We start from the raw sequence: 24591 nt of genomic DNA on the forward strand, positions 1-24591 counted from the left end.
AGATTTCCAGACTCTAACCTTTATTAGAACTTCTCTAAGAACAATTTATCTAACGCCGAATGAAACGTTTGAAGATCTTCACCGTGCATCGAAGTCTCTTCCTCTCTTACCTCTCCTCTTTTCTTCCTTTTCCTTCTCAAAGGAATATTAAAAAATCTTCCTTATCAAAGAATATTAAAAAAAGAAATTTTCCCTCTTCCTCTAAAAATTTCTCCTCTCACTCGTTTCATTCGACTTCCCTTCGAATTATCATAATTATCCGCTTCGAAAGCGTTCGAACAACATCTTCTCATTACTCGACGTAAAAATCGCGACTCGACTAATCCACGACGAAAGAGCAAAGGAAGTCCTCGCGCGAAATCATGGCGTATTAGAGATAATACCGCTCCCTCTTCAACGATCAACGTCGAGGAGCGAGATAAGAGCATAATCGTAGGTAGAACCGATTTGAAGAATGCTAAGCGGTATTTAATTCCTGCATTTATACGACTGCCCCGCGCCATTAGCGCGACCGATTTATATTAATCAAACGAATGAAACACACGCGTATTCGGGGAACATCGCTCATAGAAGGAAGAGGGAGGGGGGGTAGGTTCAGATATTAGAGGATAAAGGAAGGGTCCTTAAGGCTCGTTACGAATAATTAACTCCCAATCCGGATAAAGAACTAATGGAAAATTGACGCATGATCGAATTGAATTACCATTTTATCGGCCGTTTACGTTAAAATTTTAATTAATTGTGGGAAAAGAATATATCATATTCGTTTAATTTCATCGTGTTGTAATATTTATAATATTTTATGAACTGAATGGATAGAATATAACTACGTAACGTGAAGTTGAAATTCAAGTTAACAATATTTAAGCGATATATAGAATGGACAAAAAGCTTGTATCTAGATTTATTTCTTATCTCTTCGATATTATCTAACTATTTGGTAACATGAATATCGATAAAGATTATACATACAATAAATAATTCTCCACGATATTGAAGTTTCGAATTAATTAATAAATTAAATTAATTATGAAAATAAGAGGATATTCGAATTCTTCTGTCTCAAAGATTTTAATCATTCGATTTTGATTTATCAAAAATTTGATATTCTTTTTTCGAAACGAATCTTCTTAAATCTCAAGAAATCAGTGGACGGTGACATCGTATATAATAACAAATATATTTTAAAATGGCACGAAACTCATCATCCGCTTAATATCCCCCGTAAAGAAACGCGAACTGAACTTCTGGACGTTGCACAATTTATTAATCCAACAACGGAGGAAGAATCTTAACTCGTAAGGGTAAACAACGAAGAAAAATCGTAAAGAAGAAGGAAGCGGGGACGTAATCAACTAGGTAGGAGAATAATCGTGAAATCTCGATTTTACGAGCTCGCATCGAACGCGAGTAAACGAACAAAATCTCGTTGGAGGAACGATTTAGCGGCGTGTATTACTAAAACGTCCTGCGTGATAAATCGGCGCGCATAAAAATCACGTAAAAATTAGGTCATTAGCCCGAGTTGCTTTCCACTCCTCGTTAACTAACACTCGTGGAATGGAAAGAAGAAGAAAAAAAAAAGAAAAAAGAAGAAGAAAAGAGGAAGAAGAAAAGAGCAAACCGAACGGAATGCCCAATACTGTGTACATCTTCGGTTTAACGGTCATTCGGCTGGCATTTATGATCGAGAGGCGTAATTTTTCCCGGTAGAACGTCCCACCAACCGTCGCGGGGACCCGCGTATTAAAAACGGGCGATGCTTAAAAAACCGAATATACAACGGCGATACGTTGGAGGCATCGACACGAAACGGCGGGACAGCCCGCGGCTTAAAATATTAATTTGCATTGAATATTTTGAACGACACCTCCGCGGACCTCCCACGTGCTAAATAAACACGAGACGATAAATCATGAGCCTGGTGGAAATTAACGAATGGCAGGCCTCTTCCCGGAATCTTTTTATCGCCGCGATAAATATCTTTCTAATTACGAAGATATCGATCGATAAATTAGCCTTTGTATTTTTAACCTTCTGAATTATCCGAGATATTAGGTAAGAAGGCTCGTAAGAAGAATTATTTTTTTTTTCTTTTAAAACGCGAGTTTTATATTATAATATGAAATATACGATAGAGGATTACAATCGAAAGGAGTTTCAGGTTAATTAAGAAAACGCTTTTATTTATATCAGGATGAGATTAAGAAATTATCAATAATAACGTAATAATAAAATCTACTTTAACCTAACACGAATAAAACCACCATGAAACCTGAGATTCGAAATAATTTGTGCTCACTGAGATAATCTTCCTTCTTCGGCTTTCCAATATTCCAGCTCGAAAAGCAAACTGTGCGTCAAACTTTGGCAAACAAACGGAAGGAGAGGAAAAATTCTCCTTTTTTTTTTTTTTTTTCTTTTTCTCTCGAAATGGACCGATCAAAATCGACCGAATCCGAAGCTGCGAGGTGGAAATCGAAAACGCCGCCGCGTCGGAGGAGAGTTGAATTCAAGGACAATCCCTGGAAGGGCCGCCTCGGGTAACGAGCGTGAAAGGATTCGACGTGTGTGTCGGCTGCAACCCCGGTTTCGCGTTAGTAACGGAGCCCGGCCACGTTCACGTAAGCCGCGATAATAGATTATGATAATAAACGGTATTGTGCCGACATAAAGGCACCTAATACTGGGTCTCAGTCATATTCATGGCTCTCCCTCGTTGCTAACACGGCCACTCTCCACGCGGTGGTATCGTAAAGAAGGTATCGCTGCTTCGCCCAGGTAGAGATGTTTGGTCCGTTTGGTTGGAAAGTCGATCGCCTTTTCTTCCATATTTTTATTTTCGATTTTCGCGAGAAAAGAATTTATTTCAAATAAGTTGATTATTCGTATTGATGAATTGTTTTTCAAGTAATTTTAGAATATTAACGTTTCAAGGATTTAAATGATACTTCGAATGTCTGTTTAATTGTGTCGAATTGCTTAAAATATTGTTAAATTACGTATTGTTAAATCGTATTGATGAATTGTTTTTCAAGTAATTTTAGAATATTAATGTTTCAAGGATTTAAATGATACTTCGAATGTTTAATCGTGTCGAATTGCTTAAAATATTGTTAAATTACGAAATTGGTATAATTTTTAATACCAATTTCACTTAAATATTTTTTTAAAACCTGTGCTGATAATACGATTCCCTTAAACTGTCAGGAATTCGAATAATGATACCCAACTCGATAAGTTTCGTAAAAGAAGAAAAAGATCTTTTTTCAAGGGGAATAAAAAACACGATACTGTTTAAAAAGTTACGAAATTCGGCGCAGCTTTCTATCAAGAGTGTTCCTAGAAATATATTATATTGATACAAAGTTATTCTTGAAACAACATTAAACCTTGTCCATATAATCAAGATACATTATAGAATTTCTTAAGTAGCGAGATAAAAATTACAGGTACCACTTATTCTTTCGGTTACCAATTGGTTAGCGGGACCAGTTTCGGGTTAATCAACGGCCAAGGTATAATTAAAGCAATTAAAGTAGTGATTTAGTGCCGAAAACAATTATTCTTTTTTTGTTCTCACGACAGTTTCTTCGTCGCTCGTACGTGTGTTACGAGATGTATAAGGTTGAAACGTAGAGAGCGATTCGAAAAAAAGGCTTGAAAAATAATTTCGAACGAAAGCCTGTGTTGATCGTATACCTGTTTTACTGGCCCCGGACCATTTTCGGGGTCCTTCATAATTGTCCTCGATTCACAGAAAGCCCCCTCCGATTTTATAGCGAAATTTTACGATACCGGACACTCGGAGTCAATGCGTTTAATACGAGAGATATATTTATAGCCACCAAAACTGAAGTGAATTGAACCCAAAAAACTAACTCGAGTCGAATCGATTTCACGATTTTCGCTTTTCGAAAAGAGATGATGTATCGTATTTCACCCGATGTTTTTAACCATCAATTTTGAAAAATGAAAACGCGTAAGAATTTTAATTTTTATCAAATTTTATTCGCATTTAATGACGTTGCGTGACTTAAAATTAGCATTTCGAGTAACAATTGTCGCTAGATAATAAGTTTGGAGGCCACTTGTCCAAATATCTTGGCGTATGTAAAAAAATACAAAAAGAATATATTTTAAGAACAATCTTAAATTTTTCTTTTAATTTCTTAAATTCAATTTTCTGAAAAAGAAAAAGAAAAAGAAATTGATTGAAAATAAACGATATCCTAAGACTTTCTAACAAGTTAATGATCTTGTCACGTGAAATTCATTGCTTCCTCATTAATACAGGTTTTTATACTCTTCCATTTAGTTCCTTAATGAAACTCATAATAAACTGCATATTGCAGAATCCTATATATATATAGTAAACAATAACAACTTATTATTTTAATCTAAAATGCTATTAAGAATATTTTACATACCTTCGCAAGATCGATCAAAAATTTGAAATCACGTTAAACACGTGAAAAAAAATTGTGACAAAAGATCGGATATAAATATCTCGAAAATCGGGCCGAAAAATTGACGCACCCCTTTCACATCCGACGGAATCCCATTGATCGCGTGAAAACGTGGCGACAAATCGGACCGCGTGCCCGCCACGTGTTGCGTCAATGCCTTATGATAATAAGTGGCATCGTGCTGTCATCGCTTGCACGAGCCAACTTTCGTTGGGAGGCCGAGCCCCGAGTATCTATTTCTATCGAAAGAGAGGGGCCCCGCGTCTGCTGCTGCTCCTCCTCCTCCTCCTCCTTTTCCTCGAGCTTCTCCTCGAAAATGCAAATCGAAAACGAAAAAACGACGGAGGGGAATAAAGAGAAGGGGAGGACAGAGAAACGAGTTGGAGCTTTATGAATACGAGATTAGGGGTGGTGGTTGGCTCGTGCCAAAGCCGAATCTTCGGCAAAGAAGCGTTTTATTAAACGTTTTATTGTCAACAAACGTTTTATGCAAATATCCCGTTGGGATTTTTTTTCCCCCGCTGAGGAAAAGCGAGATGTATCGGCGATAGATATAATAATCTGCACGAGTTGTACACGATCGGGCTTATTTTCCTTCCTTCGTGCAATTATTCGTTCGTGGTCGGCAATCCTCCCCTCTCCTTGGTCCTATTCTTTTTCCTCTTCCTCCTTCTTTTCGGCCGCTTTATGAATAGCAGATTAGGGCGCCTGGAAAGGGGAGCGAGCGCACGAAACCTTAAGGAATTCTTAATCAACCCTGTCGGAGTCAACCCTTCATTACCGATTGCGCTTATTAGCGGGGAAGGTCGTTTCGGTAAGTAAAATACTTACGTCGCGGAAGCCCGTACGCACCATTTTCCATGCCTGTCCGTATTTTCGACGCACGTATAAAAGGAGGGGATATGTCGACGACGATTCGAGGCTACGGTGTAATTTGCACGAGCATTAAGCGTATTAGTTCTACGTTATTTTCGAGGGTGTTTTATTTTCGAGGGGGAGGGGGGAGTTGGCGAAATACAGGTAAGGTCTTGAGATAATAAGAACGGGTTCGTTTGTGTTTTGGTGGATGTTTGAGCGAGTATTCGTAGTTGTATTTATGAAATATCACTTTTCAGAGTGGTTGAAATTAATTAGAATAAGAAAATTGTAATTTGTAATAAGCAACACTTTAATTCATTTAAGGATCTGTTTGAAAGAAAAAAAGGATTAATTTTAAATTATTTTAGAAGCTGCGTTAGTATTGAAGCTTAACATTGGAATTGTTATAAGAAATGTCAGTAATTATAATACTCAGTAATTACAAAAAGGAAGCAATTTAATTATAATCAAAATTATAAAAATTGATAGATTTCAAAACAATACTTATAACCATTTTAATTATTTAAATTAAAATTAGAAATAGAATTATTGTATTATTGATTTATGGAGAATCAAGTTTAACAATGTTTCAAATGAATTGTTGTTATCAATTTCTAAAATAGGAAAGGAAAATTAGATACATTGATCATCGAAAGATACGAAGAAATGTTATTCTTCATCAGGTACATCACACGATAAGAAAAGTACACAAAGTTGATATTTTTATTAAAAAGCAAATGTTCCAAGTGCATAACTTACGAATCGAATTTCCTATGAAACGAATCCAAACGAATCTTAATATCGAAAATAAGGGGGGGGGGGGAATGTCAATAGTATCAATTTTACCCAAGATATTACCTCATAAGTACGCTTTAGCAAACAATTTCCCGAATTCTTGTGAAGAGAAGAGACGGTCGGATGACTGGAAGATAAGATAAGGGGATAGCGAGGAAAGAGCTCGAATCAAATGCAAAATGCATCACAACCAGTTCGAGTTCATGGAAGGAACGAGATATATTAAGAAAAAAATAAAAAAAGGAAGGTAAGCAAAACATCATGCAATAAACGCAAATTTACGATGATTAAAAATTGGCGCGTGGTGTGGAAACAGCATTATTTTGACTAGTAACGACCGACGGTAAAAAAAGTTCGTAACGACTTTGAGTTTTTCTTTTTTTTTCTTTTTTTTTTTTCACATATAGATATTTAATTAACGATGATATAGAAATTTACGAGCGATTCGTGTGCTCGAATCCCATTTTAAATCGAGTTGGAAAAATTGTGGACGTTGGAATTACCTTCCACACTCGTGGAAATTTAAAATTGGCGCCATTGTGTTTCTCGACGAAAGCGAATAAAGATAAAGTAAAAATAAGTTTTAAACAATGTGCTTCGGAGAGGTTATACTCGTTCTGAAAAATAATCGTGATAGAATGAAATTGGAAGAAATTGGAGAACGCTAAAATCGTGGACAAACTCGTAATCGAAATTTAAAATTGGCGCCATCTAAGAAGTACCGCGAGTGAGAATAAAATATTAGTTTTAAAATACGTGTTGGAAGGAATATCTATGTTTTTATTTTTAATTATTGGGTTAGGTTTTTGTCGAGTTTCATCTTTATCGTATAATAATTCGATAAAATTGAAAAATAAAAATTTGGAAACTCACAGATAAATACGATTCTTCAATTATCATTTTTTATAATAATCTTGTGTTTATAAAGACACGCTTATATACCATTTTTAAATTAGTTTAAGTGTTTGATGTCAAAGTTTGAATAAGCACTTGTAACAAAATAGACGTAGTGTATAAAAATGTATTATATTATTCGTGAAATTGTGCATTTAGATAAAATTAAAAAAGAAAAAAAATTGTTTATTTTGTTATAAATGCTTATTTTGTTTATTTATCTTTCTCCTTTCGAGCAGAGTAGTGTAAAATTTTTATATATTAAGACTGTTATCAAGAAGATACTGATACTGATTGAGAAGTTCTTTGAAATGCACTTTGTAATTGATAAGAATATAAAAATTATTTATTTTACTATTTTTATCACCTATGAAACTAATCTTTTTTAAGGATTTTCTATCTCTCAATTGTAACTCATTGCATCACTATCCCTTAATCTAACTATTTAACAATTTTCATTAATGAATTCAAATTCTTAAGTTAAATTAAACAATATACGTTATAAGAACAACAATCTATTACGGATAAGAAAAATATAAATATGAATACATTAATAAATTACATACGTATACCTAATAATTATTAACACTATCTTACAATTCCATCCAACTATGTGTCACCATGGAGCAATTACACCCGATTAAATTTATAATCCCAAAGTTGAATAAAAACCGAAACCGGACAAGCCACACCTGGGAGAATTCCTTTTCCAGAATTTCTCCAATTTGCATACAAAATCACCACCGCTGATTAAAAAGAAAAAAAAGAAAAAAATCCCCAACCCCTTCCTCGTCATTATCAAAAACACCAATCTCTCTCTCTCACCGTGACCATTACAAACGGCGTACGCACGACGCTTTATCGTACAAAACACCGGCGAAAAAAGGGAAAAAAAGAAGTTCAGAAATCAAGAGTTCATCGCGAGCGAAACAAAGAAGCCTTTTCCACGGAGGAAGACTTGTCGAAATCCGCGACGGGGGCTATAATTTTCAGCCGGTATTCCGGCAACGCTCGGGAAACCTTCCTGTCCCGACTACCTCTCTCTCTCTCCTCTCTCTCTCTCTCTCTCTCTCTCTCTCGTGGAACCGATGATCACGGTCGTCACGTCAATTAACGCCGTACGCGAGTCGAAGAATGGACGCCCTCGTTTTTAATTGAATCGACGCAAATCGAGAGACGAGGAAGGAAAGAGAGAGAGAGAAAGAGGGAGAGAGGGAAAGAGGGAGGGAGAAGGGGGAGTCGGGCCGAAACCCGCCACTCGGGGTGTCCATTAAACGGTCGATCGTTTCAGATAGAGAAAGTAGTCGGGGCCGTTTTAATGGAGCCTGATCACCCAACGATAACTGGATTACATTTCGAGTCGTCGAAAAACACACGACTCGACTAATTTCGGATTTCGTGTGGATCGCTTGGGACCGGTGTGGACGCGCGACCATCGCGCCGCCACTCGCGGACGGGTTTTATTCGAACGTCGCGTCGCACGGAGCTTTTCTCTATCATTGTTCGAGATATGCTCGGCTTCGATCGAATTTCTTTCTTTCCGCGTAATTAACACTGTTAATTAACGTTTTAGGGATTTTTTTTTTTTTTGGAAATGGCGATGTCAAGTTGGAGGAAAGGATAACTGAGTAATTGGATTTATATGTTGTCGATGGCGTGATTTTTTTTTAAATTAATGTAAATCGTCAGAGCTCGTGAAGTTTTGAAACTCGAAAGATTGTGGAATTATTGCAATGTAATATTGAAAAATCGAATAAGTATTGTAATTAATTTACATTTTGTAAGAAAGTAATTGGTATATTTGTAAATGTTTCTAGTTTTTTAATTATACATGGCTTTTAGAAAATGTTTGATATTACTTGCTACGATAACTTTAATTCGTATATTTTTCTAATCTATCTTTGATTATCGATGTCTCTTTTGTTGCATGTAAAAATTGAAGAAAAGAAAATGTATATAAAGAGAATAAAATAAAAGTATATATACACACACACAGTAAAACAAAATGATAATACGTTTAAAATAAAATGTAATTTAATTTTCTTTACCATAAGACAAATTTAAATTTATCTTGCAATTACGACTTAAATATTTACTTAACCCGAATGTCCACGTCCGAGGCCCAGCCTGATTTATGGCCGATTATTATTAAATTAAATTAAAATTTTTGACTACCGACTGTTTACTTATTAATATGATAATACAAGTGATGATAATAATTGTGCGGTAGTACAATAATATAAACAATAATAAAAAAAAAAAAAAAAAAACAGAGGAATAAAACAAAATTTAAAAAAAGAAAACATGAGCATTTAAGTAGTTATTTGAATTCTTAAGTCGCACAGGAACATATAATTACACGGTACGTTATAATAATTTCTGAATGTAAATGAGTACTTCACACATACGCATTACTTCACATCCGAACATCGAATCTAACACTTCTGCCTATAAAATTCAACCGACACTTCCCCTCCCCCTCCTCCCTCCCTCCTAGCCAGAGAATCAATGGAACCATCAGAGAGCCAAATCAACCGCATCAGAGAGAGAGAGAGAGAGAGAGATTTTCACATAACTTCACGCAACTTCGCATAACTTTCACATAATCCCGCATAACTTCACGCAAGATGTCGATATAAATATTCATTTAAACACGGATGGAAATCAAGCGGGGAGACATTTGAATTAATTTGTCATTCCGGCCGAGAACTATAAAATCGACCTCCCAAGAACTGTATACATACGTACAACCTCCTTTCCTCCTAATATCACAGAAGGTAGCTATTTATGGATTTTTAACGAGAGTTGAGAGATTAATCCGGCCGCGTCCACATTTTCGTCATTCTCGTTCGTCAGATTTCGATATAATTTCTTCCATTTTTTTTTTTCTTGGACAAATTCTTCTCGTTTATTTTCATACAGCACAGTACAATTATTCCTATAACTACTCTTGAACTACTTAATGAAAAGAGACGTCAAAAAGCTCTGCGGCCATTTTTGTTCCATCACTCGAACTTGATCGAAGTGATTCATCCATATTAATTTAATCATCGATTAAGACGAAATGATCTCCAGCCTATCGTTCCTGCTTAATTAAATTAAATTTTCATTTTCATATTAGATTTAATCAATTAGAATAAGAAAAAGAAAACTCGACAACTTTATCATTGCTCGGTTCGATAAAAAATATTTTTTTATCCTCTCACGCACAATCGAGTCGAGGAATAAATTGTTAATAATTCGACAGGACGTGTAAGGAAAGCGGCGACGAAAATTATTACTCTGCGTGAAGATACGGAAGCGTGAACGAGAGCGTTGTATTCTCTGCCGAAAATAAACGGAAAGGCGGTCGGTCGGCCGATCGGCGAAGCGACGGGTTTCGAGCGTCTATTTCCGGCTATGTTGGTGGCCCGCCACGGTGATTTCAATGCGCGGCGCCCGTCGGATTCGGCCACGCCACAACCGCGACGAGATAACTCGTCTCTTCGAATGGAACCAGGTTTTCTTATTCCCTCCCTCTCCACTTGTCCCTTCGCTTTTTGAAAGAATATTTACGTAACGAAAGTATCTTCGTTTGAAGAATTTTCGTAGCAAGATTGTAAAGTATCATTACGAATTCTTTCTTCTTATTCGATATCTTATGTTTATTTTTTTAAAATAACTTTGTTCTGATTGTAAGTCGATTCTATCGAGATTTTTAACTTTTTCTTTTTCTTCGAGTTTATATTATATTAGTCGTGGATATTTATGATATTTTGAAATGTATAGATTGGTCTATTATTATTATGTTATTATGAATTAAAGAAAAGATTGTCCATCTGATGATTTTTATATACTAATTTATTCCGTTTTATAATTTTAAAACAGTTCAATAAGTGATTTTTCAATTCTTTTAATCTCGCTTGAAGCGGATTAAATATTGTATTCAAATCTTTAATTTGATTTATAAAATTCATATTTATTATCTTCCTATTATTCCTTATTATCTTCCTATTATTCGATATTTTTATCACGATTTTTTTTATAACATGTTACAATTTCTTTAATGAAGAAAATTGTTTTATTAATGTTTTATCAACAAACAGTCTGCAGCAACAGGAAAATTTGAAACTATTGTAACAATAACAGCTCCTGTTCTTTATCCAAGTTTTGCACGAAAATTGTAAAATATTTATTCGTTTTGTCGAAGCATAATGAAATTTCTTGACTAATCAATTCAATCTATTTACTAAAACACTTAGAAAAACGAAATATTTAAATCATAATAATATTATTATATTTGAAACGAAACAATCTCTCCCTGTTTAAACTCCGTTTCTTTAATCCTCTAATCAATCGAAATCCAAAGAAACACTTAATCGAAACCAGCACCAGATCACCCTTAAAGAACGAAAGCACCTTCCTTCACCCCAACTTCTCCAACCCCCTCCAACCGAAATTTCTTTTTCCAACGATCCTTCTCCCCCTTCTTTCAATTACACCCAACGATAGAGGATATTGTTTCCCTCCTCCCCTCCCCCCGTGAAGCGCGCGTTCGCGGGTAAACACGAGTCGCCGCGAAGCAAGATAATAAATTATTACTATTTTAATTGCGCCGCGTCGACCGTTCTTCCGCGAGTCTAAATTATGGGCCGAGTGACGATAATATATTATACCGAGCGATATTCCTTCCACCAATCGCTAATGATTTATCGCGAGAACGACCGAGGAACTGTTAAATGCATCTCGCTTATTTTTTTCTCCCTCTCTCCCTCCCTCTCTCTCTCTCTTTCCCTCGAGAAATCGCGGGAAGAGTTGAACTCGAAACCTTTCCTCCGCTCGCCGAGACACCAAGGAGGAGATGTCGAGCGAGCAGGGATTGCGAAACCAGGTGTTGGAGAATTAATGGAAGGATTGAAAGAGAGATGAGACAGTTTTCGCCATTTTGTTGAAACCACCGACCGATAACCGCAATGTTCCTCTTCCTTTCCAGGATGTATCTAGTTCGCCAATTACGAAAAGGAGAGGTCGAAGAGAAAACGCTTCGATTTAGTCGTCTCGGTTGATGGTTGGCGACAGATCGAGGGATTAATTTGGAGAACAATGGAAGCCGTCGTACTTGGTTACTCGTTAAGCATTAAGGTGTCCTGCTCTTCCCTTCTTCTTAAAATTTTTAAAATTCCCCTTGTCGAGTTTCGATAACTCGATTCGAAATTTTTAAATATTGCAGATCCAAATTTTTTATTATTATAACCTTGCAGTCGAAATCAATGGATGATGTATTAATCGAGTCTCGATTAGTAAGCAAGAATTGTATTGTACATTTTTAGGATACGATATTTCTAACAGGATCGGGATGATTGAAAAATATTTCGATATTTAAAATAGAGGAAAAGTGAGTGTGGAGATACCGAATTAATTTACATACAGCTAGTGTTATCACAGGCACATATTATCTCTACTTAACGTTCCTCTGGTCGTCGTTAAAGTAGTTACAAAAACATGAACCGCGTGCATATTGCGTGCATAAATTAGCCTTATCTTAGGTTTCAAAAACCTCGATATATAAATACGAGTTGCGAAACGTATAAGGGGGAGGAGAGGACTGAGAAATTTTTAGTTTCAGAGTAGAAAAAAAATCAAAGGTTCTCAAACTTGGGGGAAAGAGAGGAGAATCGTTCTAATATCCCCTTCACAATCGAATTTTCTTCGATCGCAACGTACATAAACAAGCGAAGCGTTTAACCACCCTTCACCAACTCTCGTCAATGGAACTCGCTCGACCGTCTTGCGTCACCGACCGTCTTTCAACCGACATTTTTCTCCGTCCAATTTTCTCCTTACTCGATTATCCCGCGTGGCATCGAGACGATATCCGAGAGAGCCAGCAGGCAACGGTTCATCGAAGATCTTCATCGCGCCACCGGAACCTCTTTTTGCCCCTCCCTCCCCGTCCCTGGCAATTCCCTCTTTTTCCACCTTTTTCTCTTCTCCCTCTCCCTTTTCCTAGACCTAGAAGAGAAGGAGGCGATCGAGAGTTAACGAGACCACGGTGTCCATTAATTAATCCTGCTGCGAAATAATCGTTGCACAATCGACGATCTAATTAGCGAGAATTTTCGCGTTTCGGTAAACAAATTGGCGCGACACGATGGAAGGTGGAAGGAAATGCGACGATTCTTCTTCTTCTTTTTTTTTTTTTCAACACAGGCAAAGAAGATTAGGATTCGAGGCATGGTGAATTTCGAGGAGAGAGAGAGAGAAGTTTCTTTATTTGGGGATGAAGAAATTTGAGAAATCGGTTATTAATCGTGGCTTTGAGATATTTTAAGATGATAATTGTTTTGATTTCCAATAAATTTTTATTTGCTTATCGTGTCGTTGGTTTGGATCGAATCAAGTGATTTAAAGATTTGTGAATAATAAATGAGAGAAAGTGCAGCGTTGATTAATTATCGAATTTTTGAATCTCACGGTGACGATCCGATAAAATTCTCGATATATATTTCGCATTAAACAAAACGATGTCACGCTGACGTGCACATGAAAGGGGCACATGAACGAGCAAAATTGGCCACTAGATAAATCGAGAACGTTACATTGTGGAGACATCTCCACTTATTCTCTCTCATTATTCCCTATTTCCTACCTAAGAAATATCCTCAAACTTACAATCCACTTATCGCTACAAGCGTTCGAGAGAGAGGAAACAGAATTTGCCCCGTCAAATTCTCAATCTTTCCTCGCAATATCGACAACACGTTTCAATAATCCAGCGATACACTCGAAATCCACGATTAAAAATTACATTACAACATTTCAATCAATTTTTCCAAAATCGTCCCACGATATCAACATTCTTTTCTTTCAACGTCTCGCATTCAATTCTCTCGCGAAAAAAACCAAAGATCCTCAATCTTCCCTCTCTTCACGAAAAAGAAGAAGAAGAAGAAGAAGAAGAAGAAGAAGGGGGAAAAAAGACCATCGTTCCCGATGGTGTCCGGTGTCGCGATAAATTTCGAGATTCCCTCATAACGGCCGCTCGCGGGCCATGCGCGAGGTTTCTAGCGCGCAGGGCCGGGCGTATATCAATCGCGGTTAATTAGTCGGCCGCTGGAGGCAGCCGGGGCCGCGTCGTGGGCGACGAATAAACGCCGGCTACGCACGAGCGCGGCGCAAGCATCGCGGCGCAACGCGATACCGTTGACCCCGATGGTAAATTGTCTTTCGAGAAAGACGCGCCCGGGCAGATGCAACCCGCGCGGCGCTTTAATTAATTGCGCACGCATCGCGAGCCGACGCGAGGAGGACCTAACCTAACTAGTTGGCCAGCCGGCTAATCACGATTAATTAGGGCTGGGCTAACGTTCGATTCCCGGAGGTATAAATCGTTTCCCGAACGAAACGATCTTCACTTATCTGAGGCTTCGAATAGGAGAGAGAAGAAGAATGGAAAAGGATCGGTCGGTTTTGGAGAATTATTCGCTGTTTATGGAAGCTTCGTTATTCGGGACGGGCAACAATGAGAGCTGCCTCCTCGCTGACCTTTGGGATCTTCTGAGCTTCTGAATACGGATAATTGAATAGTTCGGTCGTGAAAATCGAAGGGAAGAAGGAATCTTCCTCGAGATTCCTTCGTTCGGGAAAGGCTCCCTTCGAAGTTTCTCCTTCTTATGGATCAATGGTTTTTCTCCACCGGCGCGGAGGAGAAAACGGGAAACGGTGAATGAATTCTGAACGCAAGATTTGTGTGAAATTCGGAGATATATTGGGGCTTTTGTTCGAGGGAAATACAGATTCTATTATTCCACCGGGTGTAGGCATGTGACAGTTGACAGATATCCTCGGATTGAGATAAACTTCTTTACGATTTCGAGTAAAGTTTTTCTTCTTTATCTCGATTTCTCGTATCGTTTCACACAAATTTTATCCACCTATCTCTCGAGGAACATACTTGAGGAATACTTTCGATTCAAAAAAGAACACACACCAAATACTTTTATTTTCAAGCAAAATTAACACAATAATATCGAAATTATTGTCACTCATGTCACTTAGCTTCAATCGAAAAAACATTCGGTCAGAATCGTCACGAACCGTCCACACGCGAAATATATATATATATATATATCTGTCACTTGCAAAAATTGATCGATCGTTATCGGCCGGATTACGCGAATTTTTCGAGGCGCGATGTTGGTAAACAAAAGGCCTGGATATCTAAATCGCGACGGGCGTATCACGGGTCGGCGGGCCCCTAATACCGGTTCCCTTATCTCAGCGCGGATCAAAATCTGGCGTGTCGCACGCGTTTCCAACGCGTCCCCGGCGCTCGTTCGTTGCACGCACCTCTGCCGGCCGCGACACGAACGCGACTAACGTTGAAACCGGAACCGGTTGAAATTTCGACGGAGCGAGGGAGGAAGAACCGAAACACGAGGGGGAATCGGCCGAATTCCCGGGGGATTCCAACGGATTCGGATTCCCCGGCTGACGTAAGCGGTTCTGACGACGATCGAATTTATCGTTGCTCGCGATATAATTAACCGACGACGACGAGTCGTTCGTTTCCTCGAGACGCTGAGACACGTGTCGTAATTAGAGTGGAATTGATTGGTAATAAGTTTTGAATATGGAGAAACGTATTTTTCATTACTCTGATTTTTCAATAAAAGTGAACTTTTTTCACTGAGAATAACTGAGGGAAGAATTCGATTAATTATTGTTGAGTGGAATCGTCTCTGAGGAAAAGTGAGAGAAATATATTCTGCACTGCATAGTCACTTTTTGGTTAAATTAGTTATTAAAATGGATTAGAGGAACAATTTTTCACCGAGAGTAACTTTTAACAACGAAATTGTTTTCTGGAAACAATCGTTTCTTCAACTTTTTCAAATTTCACCGATCTTATCGAAACCGAACGATCGAAGTACGTAAAAAAAAAGAGAAAATGAAATAGATGAATAAAAAGAAACGATTTTCACAATCCTATTAATCGTCACGAGGATTTTAAAAGGAAAAAAAAAAAAAGAAAAGAAAAGAAAAGGTACACCTATGTACAAATTCTACACATAGTAACACAGAACCTTGGTTTCTGAAACGACGTGTTAACTCACATTCGGTAACCGGGGAACGATCTCATAGAAGAATTTACATAGAAATTTTTCGTGGTGGCGCACAAACGTCTCCGGCCATCTAGTGAATCCCACTTTACGTCACAGCACATTATCGCATCCGTTTCCACGATGTTCACGGCGAATGACAAGATCGTCGCGCCGGAGGATCGTAAAATTAACCGAACCACTCTAAAGATAGTAAAACCTCGTCACTGATCGTCGTTTAACGCGAACCAAAACACTCTAACATACTCTAACGTCCTGTGTGTAGGCAAGAGATCATCACGTACCTGGGTTCATATCCCGCGAGCTGCCAGTTTCCCTTCAACCAGCAGTTGCACTCTCGAAACACTGTATCCGTCGAAGCACCGATACTTATATCCTCTCTCTCTCTCTCCCTTTTCCTTTTCCTTTCCTCTTTTCCTTTCTTTCCGTTTCCTTCCTCCTTTTCCTTCCCCGTCGAAGCAGAACAACCGTCCGGAGCACTTTTCCTTATCCTTTCACGTTTTCGCGCGTTCCCTTATCACGAAACCCGACCGATAAGGGGAGGGACCCCGCGCTTCTAACAACGGGGATTTCACGCCACGGGGGGATCGATCGAAATAAAAACGCGATATAAATAATTTACGTACAGATAGAAATATTCGGTTTTCGAAAGCACCACACACAGTCTTGACCACGGCGTCCACGGAGCCAGATAGGAGAAGAACGATCACCCTCGCGGATCCTTCGATGATCGATTATACGCGTGTATATATGTATATACATATATACACACACATATATACATACACACTGACTATCCTCCGAGATCCGTGCTGCACGTCCCGACACTTCGACACTCGTCGTCGTCCAAAACTCGTCGGCAGAAGAGGAGGAGGATACGATGCGGGATATGTCGGCCGGTCATTCGTTGCTTCCGGTTTCACCTCGTTTCCGCTCTCGATCTCGAAATCCCGAATGAAGGTGGTCGATGCGGTGATACACAGTCCATCTATTTCCGCCAAATCTCTCTTTTCCTCTCCCCCTCCCCCTCCTTGCGTTCCTTCTCGACACGAATTCCGGGCGACGCGATCGCAGCGTCGACACAGGAGGATGATATGGACGAGGGATCGCGCGCACTACGTTGCGAAACACCGATCTCGTCGCGAGATACAACACGCCGTTCTCGAGGCGGGCATTCCTTCGGACCTTTGGCGAAGTGGTTAATCCTTTTCGGTCGGACGGCCGGCAGGAAGAAGAAGAAGAAGAAAGAAAAAAAAAACCAAGAACCAACTCTCCGCGACCGCGTCCAACCCCTCGGTGAAACGCAAACGAACGCGCGAGGCCCGTGACGAGGGGGTGGCGAGAGTGCGTTGCTCGTGGCGTGAAAACGGCGGCGAGGGCTCGCCGGGGCTCCGCGGCTCTCTCTCTCTACGCACGGAATAATATTTTAATGAAGGAAAGGCCGGACAGCGAAGTGCCCACGTCGGGTCGCGCTGCCGAACTGCTCGCTTCCCCGCCCCTCCGCGGCCGGCCGCTTCCACCCCTCCACGTCGCCGGGTCGGCCGAGTGTGCTCCGTGTCCCGACTACTCCCACCACCCGCCTCACCACCACACCGAGCCGCGCTCGCTCCCCCCTCCCTCCGCCTCGAGCCGCGCGCCAGCTGCGCCGACGTGGGAGTGGGGGGCGAGTGGGCGTGGCCTCGGTCTGCGACGGGGCGTGCCCATCTCTCAGTGCCTGGGATGCTGCGCCGTCTGCTCTCGGCGGCTGGAGGGGAGGGAAGGGGCGCGAGGGGAGGGAGGAGGAGGAGGAGGGAGCGCTGAGCCTGAGCTCGGTTCCCCCACCGCGGCCCCGCGACCACCCATCCCCACCGCCGAGCGCGGCCACGGCTGGCCAAAGACAGAGCCGCCGCGACAGCGCAGAAGCCGGGGACGACTCTGCTGAGACATCGTGTGGACGGCGTGGTGGGGGTAGAGAGACGCGAGTCGCTGGCTCCTGCCTTCCAACTTCCCGGATATCTTTCCGGTAAACTTTCCTCTCCGAGAGAGGGGTAGGCTCTCTCTCTCTGCCTATCCTATCTCGCTCCCTCTCCGTCCGGACGTATCGTCTGCCCGGCTCGATCGAAGATCCAGGATTTCCGACGGCAGGAGACGCCGGTGCTAGACGTCTTCGTTGCGTTACTTTTCTTCGTTCCTCATCCTCCTCTTCTTCTTTTTTTCTTTTCTCGCTTTTTTTCCCCCCTTGTGAGAGTTTCACTTCGGTGCGCCCGCGTGTGCACGATTTCCTCCTTTTCAGGAGGACCTGTTAAATTGTGAACACTTTGACTATCGTTCAATTTGGGCGGAATATCGGAGGGAGCAAGTGTATTTTGGTGACTCGTTAAACGATCTTTCCGTCATTCGTCCAGGAATTACGATCATCCGAATGTGAACCCATTGAGAGGTTTTTTAAGCAAGTATATATCTCTTGCCATTGCTTCTCGCGCGAAACGACCGCCATTGTGCTTGGTGTCCTCGATGTGCCGGCTACGATACGTCTCTGAAACGATAATTCTTACGCGATCTTCAATCACGAATTCTATTCGAAGAGTGTCTTCTTTTTTCTTCTTCTTCTTTTTAACGGTGGTCTGTCGGATTAGAGCCGATCATGAAAAATGTCAATGTTTTCCGCGCGCTGGTGTTTCGCCTACTTATAATGAAGCCTCGTATTAACACGACTCATTAACACGGCAAAGCGTGTGGGTGTCCGTTCGAGGCTGGGTGACCGATCATGGAGGACTTTTAACCGCTTTCGAAACGTTTGCCCGTTAATTTGCGCGTTAATTCGTTTTCCGTCAGGGACGGCTGTCGATACCTCTTAGAACCTCTCGCTGGCCTCTCTTTGGCCTCTAATTAGCTCGATTTGTTCGTTCTTGTTAAAGAACGCGACGAAGATAAATGGACGATCCTCGAGCACAAGTTTCCACGAGAGTCTTGTTTCAAGAACGGCCGCTAATCGGCTTATTAGAACCGAGCCTAATTACTACGTCTTGCCTCGAATTGAGCACTGATCAAAAGAGCAAACGCTCCTCTCTTACCAATTAACGTACCCTAACTATTTCGCGCATGCTCCATCGCGGAGACCTATTAATTGGGCGCAAACGTTGGATTTACATGTGTATTTCTCTAAAGAAAAGTTTCTTTGAATTCAAAATATGTAATAATATAAAGAAATGAAAATATCTTTAGAGAGAAGAGTTTATAGTTCTCACTAGTAGAATTATTCTTTACTCTGAACCTCATCCTAATCGTTCAAAATCAAACTTTTCAATAGTATTTTTCCTTTTCCTTTGCATACTCGTCTTTCGAGTGAAACATATAGTTTGAAAATATCAAGAAGAACAATGATTTCGAGTCAGGACATTACACGTTCGGTTCTCAATTCCCAGAGAATTAAATGGGATCGAACCTGTTCCCGATAATTTTATCAAAACATTTACGTTGGAAGATGTTTGGAAGTATCCGGGGGGGGAGGGGGGGGGAGAGAGGGATCGGTCGAAAGCTCGTCCGTGGAGGGTTGAACCGGTCGTTTAAGGGTCGAAACGTGAGTAAAGGGAGGGGGATATCGGTGAATGGACGATGGAGCAGAAGAGAAGAAGAAGAAGGTAGCTCTGAAAAAAGAGGGTCTTCCCCTCTGTCCTCGGTCAGTTTTACTGCACTTTCGGAGGATTCCTGCGCGGTGGACGGCCAGGTGTCTCGCAAAGGGAAACTCGTAAAGTGACTTTAAACCGATTCCTCCTTTCGTTCCGGTGAATCACTTTTCCCTCGCCGATGGATGCATGCCACCTCTTTTTTCCTCCTCCCCCCTTCTTCTTCTTCTCTCTTGAAAGAGAGCCAGCCTGTTTAGCCGCGGCTCCAGAATTTCGTTGTTCTTTATGAATCGGGGATTTCGCTCGGGGGTGGCGCGAGGTTGGCGAATAAAGAGCCGCGAGGAAAATTGTGGCGGTTTGGGTTCGTATTGTGACGTTTAAATGGGACGTTGAAAACGGTTGAGGGGAAGATGATGGATGAATGAATATATACAATAAGTAAATTGTTAAAGAATTTTGAAATTGTTTGTAATATGTTTAAAAAAAAGAGGTTTTCTACTTAATTACTCTTATATTCCATAAATATTTATGAATCTCATTTTATCTTATTCTTCTTTGGAATATATCATTACGAAAACTGTATCCAACTCGGAATTTCTTGTACCCAGCCTCCGTATTCTAAACACTTTCTTCCCTCCAAAGTTTAATTTCCGGTATATTTTCCGCATAAAGAGACCTCCTTCTGTATTCTCTCTCGATAAAATATACGATACAATAAACCATCCTCGGTGCCTTGCTACTCCGATAAAAATTTCTCAGCAACTCTAATCTCAGCAATAATTTCTTACAATCTTCCCTTAATATCATTTTGATCGTTTACCAAAAATAAATAATTAAATCGTTTGAAAAGTAATCAAAATTCTTCGCACCCTTGATCTTATATTTTCCAGACAAATATTTCTTATTCCAACAATGCAATAAATTCTTTGAATATTAAAAGAATTATAATAATTCTAAACTCACTCTAAAAGTTAGAAAGATATCGTTTCAACTCTACTTTAACCTGTCACATTCCCTCAAACAAAATTCGTCGACAAAATTTGTTAAAAAATTTATTTTTTATCAAAAAAGACGCTTATTACTTCTCTTAAAATAAGAAAACGAACGAATCTCCCTTTCATAACTCATAAAATAATGGAGGATTCTACTGTTGTACACACACACATACGGCCTCGAAAAGGTTAAGAGGTCAATCCATCAGCTCGAACTACACAGTCAACTGGCAGAAAGGAGAGAAAATCGGGAGATGGAGAAACTGTGGGCGAGCGCGCAACTTTGGAGCGCGGTGGGTTTTTATGGGGTCGTGAAAACGTTCCGCGATACTCCGGTATGCGGCCGGCTCCGCGCATTCCGCGCCGTCATTCACCCGCTCAAGGAGAACTATGAGAAATATTACAAAAGAGTCGGAACAGCGACACGGGGTGGCCGCTGGGAAACGCGCCCTCGCGAGGAAGGAAGGAAGAGAAGAAGGAGGAGGAAAAAAAGCGGCGAGAGACGAAACGATCCTCCGCCCGTAAAATCGAATTGCTCTTTCGTTTTGCTCTACGGACAACTATCCGACAACGATTCGCGGGGTGCAGGTTAAATCCTATGGAAATTTGCGCGGACAGTAAAAGAGCGGACCGGCCTTTGATTCCCGATACAGAAGACGAAGAGCGTGGAAAACGTCCATCTTCCTCGCGAACTTGAACTCCCGGATGGGTTTACGGCGTTGCTGCCCGCGTGAATCGCCGGATTTTTATCAAAGGCGCAAGTTTGGCTCGCTGCCAAACCGTTCCTTTCCAGTCGTCTTTGAAGAGGATCGGATCGAATTGTTGACAATAATCTTTGTCGAAGAATATATATTGGGTTGGCAACTAAGTAATTGCGGATTTCATTCATAGATGACTTCAGTTGAATTTTTAGGTTTGCTGGCGTAGTCCAAATGTAAAACACATTTTGTTATTCGATAGTTGGCAATTCAGCTGTCAATCGGTAAAAAAAGTTTTTTGATCGATTGCGTAGTTTTCGTTTGAAAAATGGAAAATCAAAACATTATCGTCATATTTTGCTTTTTTATTTCCGCAAAGGGAAAAACGCATCGCAAGCTCACAAAAAGTTATGTTTATGGCGACGAAGCTTTAAAAGAACGGCAGTGTCAAAATTGGTTTGACAAATTTCGTTCTGGTGATTTTTCACTCAAAGACGAAAAATGCTCTGGTCGTCCAGTTGAAGTTAATGACGACCTAATCAAAGCAATAATCGATTCGGATCGTCACAGTACAACTCGTGAGATTGCAGAGAAGCTTCATGTATCACATACATGTATTGAAAACCACTTAAAACAATTTGGCTATGTTCAAAAACTCGATACATGGGTTCCTCACGAACTGAAAGAAAAGCATTTAACGCAACGCATTAACAGCTGCGATTTGCTAAAGAAACGTAATGAAAATGGTCCATTTTTAAAACGACTGATAACTGGCGATGAAAAATGGGTTGTTTACAACAATATCAAGCGGAAAAGATCGTGGAGCAGGCCACGTGATCCAGCTCAAACAACATCAAAAGCTGGTATTCGTCGAAAGAAGGTTTTGTTATCAGTTTGGTGGGATTACAAAGGAATTGTCTATTTTGAACTCTTACCACCCAACCGAACGATCAATTCTGTTGTCTACATCGAACAAGTAACGAAATTAAACAATGCAGTCGAAGAAAAGCGGCCCGAATTGACAAATCGAAAAGGTGTTGTATTCCATCATGACAATGCAAGGCCACGCACATCTTTGGTCACTCGGCAAAAATTATTGGAGCTTGGTTGGAATGTTTTGCCACATCCACCATATAGTCCTGACCTTGCACCATCTGATTACTTTTTGTTTCGATCTTTACAAAACTTCTTGAATGGTAAAAATTTCAATAATGATGATGATATCAAATCGTACCTGATTCAGTTTTTTGCTAATAAAAACCACAAGTTTTATGAACGTGGGATTATGATGCTGCTTGAAAGATGGCAAAAGGTCATTGATCAAAATGAGCAACACATTACAGAATAAAGTTACTTAGTTCCATGAAAAAATTGTCTTTGATTTTCTAAAAAAAATCCGCACTTACTTAGTTGCCAACCCAATATATATATATATTATACAAACAAGTTAACAATGTTAATTTGTTACACTCCGTGTCCCCCAATTTCAGGCTAATTCCACGGTAATCCATTCATCCATCCACTTTACCAATCAACGATTTGTCACGAACACCGCATTCCCTCGAAATGATTTCAAGAATTCGACTTCAATATCGCCTTCCTCCCCCTCGACATCGAGTTCTCGCGTAATTTCGCGTTGTTTAACGAAGGAACGAAAACAAGGAAGGAGAGAAAACCTGACCTCACCCTCGCCAGAAAATTATTGGTGGTCTCACGCCGCGGTTTTACTCGGGCTCTTGTTGCGTGTACACGGAGGAGGGGTGGAAAAAGCAACCCTCTCGACTCGTGAGACGCACGCAACGCGGCCCGTTGCCAGGTGGACTCGCCGGAATCCTCGCCTCCGGCTCGCTCGAAGGGGTGAGAAGGACAGGGAAGAAGAATAAAGGGAAGAAGCGGAGCGAGAGGAGAGCGGCGAGGCACGCCGGGGCCGGCCAGCAACTTTTGAACCGGAAGGAAACCGGACTGACCAGACTGCCGGGCGCCGTTTCGTTTCACCCTTCTTTCTGCTCGCGAGCCGTCGACCTTCTTACCGATCCGTACAGATACGCGCCGCTTCGTTTAACGGATCGGATCCCACCACGGCCACTTTATCCTCCGAAATCATAAATCTCGTCAAACTCTGGTTGACGTTTCTCTGAGAGGAGAGGAAGCTAAAATCGTGATGGACTTTTCACTCTTTCTCTTTGGAATTAGATAGTAATATAACGATATAAATTTTATACATAACACAGTTTCAGACTCGTTGAGACGTAAATGTAAAAAGAATAACAATTTCATTAATTAACCGAACTATCTTCTCGAGGAGGCTTCCTTGAGAGACACTGTCATCGTCCACTCGAGTCCCTGACTGGTGCTACTCCCCTTAAGAGAGATCTGCGCTAATCCCGCGCAACGAACGAGAGAGAAGGAAAGAAAAGCAGCACGAATCCTCTCCTCTCCCCGATTCTCGGAATCTGCGTTACGAAGATCATCCTGATCTTTCCAGAGAGATCCAACGTGTAACGAGGGGAAAGAGAGAATGGGGAAAAAAGGAGTGGAAAATTCGGCGGAATCGCGTTGATTGTGTACACCAGGTAGCCCTGGTAGGCCTGGTGGTGGAATTGTTGGGCACCAGCAGGTGCTGGCCCATAGGTATTCAAAGTAAAATATTGTTCTTACGTCCTCGTGACTGTGAGCACCGCAGACGTCGAAGGATCTCACCGATCTTTGTCTAGGACCAGCCAGAGTATTTTTACGTCCTGAGGACACCCATCTCTCCTCCTCCTCCTCCTCTTCTCCCCTCTCCTCCTCTAAGCCTTTCATTCTTCGACCGGGATGCCTTCTTTTCCATCTACCTGTTCGCCCAGTTTCTGTTGCTGGATCCACGAAAAACCATCACACGGGACAGGTAACCACCATCAGTTGTTTCAGTGTTTCTCTCTCTCTCTCTCTCTCGCTCTTCGAGTCGAGAATATTTCGTAAGATTGTTTACTTTAAGGATCTTTCTCTTCTCGATCGGAGGAATAGAATTCAAACAACGCGACGATCGAGGTATTGTCTTGGAGATTCTTTTTCTTATTCGTATTTTATTTGCACTCATTGGAATTTGGATTCTGTATATTACTCGCTTTTGATCGAGTTCCTAAATAATTTTCGAGTTTGATGAATTTTCTCGTAAATATTAACATTTGCTCGTATCT

At 40.6% G+C, this 24591-nt stretch overlaps 1 protein-coding gene across 9 annotated transcripts in view; it reads right to left on the reverse strand.

Moving 5' to 3' along the window:
- LOC410304 (zinc finger homeobox protein 4) overlaps positions 1–24591 on the reverse strand; it is a 429015-nt gene that overhangs the window by 199336 nt on the left and 205088 nt on the right. The window contains exon 1 of one of the 9 annotated variants that reach the window (XM_016915012.2): positions 16402–17614. The exons of 7 other annotated variants lie outside the window; for them this stretch is intronic. The gene's annotated coding sequence lies outside the window, so the exon portion shown is untranslated. One more of the 9 variants, XM_026443965.1, reaches the window with a different exon arrangement.

Source organism: Apis mellifera, linkage group LG11, assembly GCF_003254395.2.
Source record: "Apis mellifera strain DH4 linkage group LG11, Amel_HAv3.1, whole genome shotgun sequence".
Lineage (NCBI taxonomy): Eukaryota > Metazoa > Arthropoda > Insecta > Hymenoptera > Apidae > Apis > Apis mellifera.